The following is a 3,897-nucleotide window of genomic DNA, read 5'->3' on the forward strand; positions in this document are numbered from 1 at the left end:
GCAAATACTACTACGGCCCAGAGTGGCGCCATGATGCCCTTCCCGTTTTGCAAATTTGCTGGTCCAAGGAAGGAGAAAATAAGACATCATGATAAAAGGTGATTGAGACCCAGCCAAGATGAAGCTTTCCCAGGGAGGGAGGGAAGGAGGGAGGGAGGGAGGGAGGGAGGGAGGGAGGGAGGGAGGGAGGAGGGCCTGAGGCGTGAAGGGGTGAAAAAACGCCACCACTACAGTCCAGTCCGCCCACCCGCTTGCCCACGGGGGCCAAAGTCTGTGCCATCGCCCCCCGCTGCCTCTGGGGAAGTGGGACCGTGCCCCAGCCCCAGCCCCCATCTTCAAAAACAGTGGCCACCGAGTGAGGTGAGGCCTGGCGATCACCCATGCAAATGTCAACCGGCAAAGGGTGGGCGGAGGGGAGAGAAGATGGAGGCCCACCCGCCTGGCTCCAGAACGTTTCCACGCAGGGTGGCGGGAGGTGCGGTGTCGGGGGGAACCCACCTCACAAACTCACGGAATTGGAGTAAAGGGGCGGGGGGGAGGGGCTTAAAAAAAATAAACCAACTCCTCATAAAGCCCAAGGAGAAGAGTCTATGCATGCGCATGAAAGACACCAACAAACAAAGAAACACAAAGTACTGATAAAAGAACCATAGGGCCCCCACCAGGGTGGAGGTTCCCAAGGCAACGAGGGAGAGAGGGAGGGGCCTCCAGATGGGAGGAAGAGAAACCGGTTGCCCCAGGCTCTGTGAAGTCGTCAGGCAGACCTCCCTCCGCGCCACCTCGATTTTCCATTACAGTGGCCGCTAGGTGATGCGCGAAGACATTTATATAAAAGTGTCAGTGTTTTTATGCTTCACTAAATGATAAGGCCTATGTTCAAACATCATCATCTGCCTCACTCATTATTTCTCTTTCTCAGTGCCTGAACACACCCAATAGCAAGCACCAGGTAGAGGCTAAGACCCACAAAAATGGAAGCATCCTTCAAGTTTATAGGACATTTAACCATACTAAGCCCACTGTCAAAAACAATGTAAATTATACTCCTCCTGCAAAAGGCCAACTTATATGGCAAATATGTAAAAACCCTGGCATACAGGAAAAAATGAATACATGACAGTCTAATACATTATCCCGCTTTGTAGATAGACTTATCATTCCACTAAGTATTAACTATAGTTCCAAGCACTGAATCTGCTTAATAACCAAAATGTAAAGACCTTACCTTGTGGTTTGTAATGTCTCATTAACAGAAATGTGAACTTTGATAACAGTTTAACTAAAATATTTCTTTATTTCAAGCTATCAGATGACATTGACATATTTGCATTTTCTATCTGTGTATACGTAATGACTTTCTTCAAGGCTTCAAGATCAGGATTGTCTTATGCCTTTGCATCACGGACCTAAGAGACCCCAATTATTTGAAGATGGGATGGGGACAAAATGTGGGTCCCCGTAGTCCCTACTCTGTGCAGCATCCATTAGATGACCACCGTACATATCACCAAAGTAATGACAGTAAGTCCTAAATCCAAAGTGCAACTTTAATACTGCAATTCCAAAAAAAATAAAGCTGTATACAACTCTTGGAATAACTCACCCAAATAAATAGCTTTATAACAGACAGACAGACAGACAGACAGACACACACACACACACACACACACACACACACACACACAAAAGACCTAGCTAGATGCTTGCAGATGTCAGCACGGAAAAGAAGGGAATCTTGGATCGCTCTGGGTCGGGGTGGAGGTTGGTGGGGGGAGCGGCTCAGGCACGCCGCATCACCAGCCTCTCCCCGATCCCTCTCCCTCTCGGGCCAGGTCGTTTCTGGGCCCACCCAGGGAATCCTCTCAGGTGGTGCCCACCTGCAACTAGTCGACCAGAGCCCCCAGGGGACACAGCCTAGGCACCCGCCCATGGGTTCATATGGAACTTCAATTCCCCTAGACAACAGGAAGAGGAGACCAGGGGCGGGGGCGTGTGGACGGAGGGAGGCTAGGGGTGGAGATGGGACCCATCTAAGATGGAAGTCCAGTCCATAGCGTTTCCGAGTGGGCGCCAGACCCACCACCTCAGAGTGGCAATACCTGTCACAGGGAAACGAAGGTCCGTGAAATCCACGCTCCCGGAGACAGCGTGGATTTCACGGGGAGAAGAAGACAGCTTGCAGCACGCTACCTCCTGTCCCGGGGTCAAGTTTTCACTCCCAAATTTCGCATTTCTTCCCCCCCTCAACAAAGTTCCGCTCTCGTTGCCCAGGCTGGAGAGCAGTGGCACGATCTCGGCTCGCCGAAACCTCCGCCTCCCGGGTTCCAGCGATTCTCCTGCCTCAGCCTCCCGAGTGGCTTGGGATGACAGGCACGTACCTGTATAATCTCAGCAACTCGGGAGGCTGAGGCAGGGGAATCGCTGGAACCCGGGAGGTGGAGGTTGCAGTGAGCCCAGGCTGTAGCGTAGCGTGGTGCAATCTCAGTCGACCGCCACCTCCGCCTCTCGGGTTCAAGCGATTCTTCTGCCTCAGCGTCCCGAGTAGCCGAGACTACAGGCGCACGCCACCACGGCCAGCTAATTTTTGTATTTTTAGTAGAGACGGGGTTTCACCACGTCGGCCGGGATGGTCTCGATCTCTCAAGCCCGTGATCTGCCCGTTCCATCCATGCTCACGCCTGTCATCGCAGCAGTCTGAAAGGCCGACGTGGGAGGATGGCCGGAGCGCCAAAGTTTGAGATCATCTCGAGCCGTCAGTCGACACCACCTCCGCCTGTATAAATTGATCATCATCATCATCATCATCATCAGCAGCAGCAGCAGCAGCAGCAGCAGCAGCAGCATCGTCAAAATTTAAAAAGGAATATATGTGTCCAGAGTGCGGGCCACAAAGCGAGACCACGTGCCGATGTCTTGGTCCAAAGCGTTGAGGCTGGAGTGACCCTGGGCTACAGAGCGAGACCCTGCCTTTAAAGAGAGACAGACGGGGGCGAGGGGGGGTGGCCGATGTGGGGAAGGGGGGGGAGAGAGAGAGAGAGAGAGAGGGGGGGGAGAGAGAGAGAGAGAGAGAGAGAGAGAGAGAGAGAGATGCGAGCCTGCCTCGATGGAAAGAAAAATGTGAGCCTTCCCCCAAATAAATAAAATAAAATAACTAATTAAATAAATGCATGCATGCACGCACGCATGCGTGCGAGGGAGCCTGCCTCTAAATAAATCGATTGATAGATAAATAAACAAATAGCCGGGCACAGTGGCTCAGGCCTGTAATCCCCCAGCGCTTTGGGAGGCTGAGGCGGGTGGATCACCTGAGGTCAGAACATCGAGACCAGCCTGGCCAACATGGTGAAACCCTGTCTCTATTTAAAAGTAAATAAATAAATTAAAAAAAAATGAATGAATGAATGAATGAATGAATGAATGAATGAATGAATAATAAAAGCGAGCCTGCCTCTATATAATTAGATAAATAAACGCAAGCCTGCCCCCAAATAAGTGAGTGAATGAATGAATGAATGCCTGTAGAGAAATACTCGAGACCCCGCCTCTAACTAAATTAACGAACGGACGAAGACATGACAAACGTAAGAATGACATGGAAGAGTTAAGAAGCCATAAGAAGAGCCAGGTGCGGTGGCTCACACCTGTGGATTCCCAGCACTTTGGGAGGCCGAGGCGGGCGGATCATGAGGTCAAGAGATCGAGACCATCCCGGCCCTGGTGAAACGCCATCTCTACAAAAAATACAAAAGTTAGCCGGGCGTGGTGGCACACGCCTGTGGTCCCAGCTACTCGGGAGCCTGAGGCAGAAGAATCGCTTGACTCCAGGAGGTGGAGGTTGCGGTGAGCCGAGACCACGCCAGTGCACTCCAGCCTGGCAAGAGAGCAAGAGTCCGTCTC

At 51.7% G+C, this 3,897-nt stretch overlaps 1 long non-coding RNA gene across 1 annotated transcript in view; it reads right to left on the bottom strand.

Annotated features, from left to right (window-relative positions):
* Positions 1-1,828: 1,828 nt before the first annotated feature.
* LOC135273291 (uncharacterized) overlaps positions 1,829-3,897 on the bottom strand; it is a 21,043-nt gene continuing 18,974 nt past the window's right edge. The window contains exon 3 of the long non-coding RNA XR_010341081.1: positions 1,829-2,773. This is a non-coding gene — a long non-coding RNA (uncharacterized LOC135273291). The remainder of the gene's footprint in view (positions 2,774-3,897) is intronic.

The sequence above is a fragment of the Aotus nancymaae genome, unplaced genomic scaffold (assembly GCF_030222135.1).
Source record: "Aotus nancymaae isolate 86718 unplaced genomic scaffold, 86718_ANA_hifiasm-v0.15.2.pri h1tg000881l, whole genome shotgun sequence".
NCBI lineage: Eukaryota > Metazoa > Chordata > Mammalia > Primates > Aotidae > Aotus > Aotus nancymaae.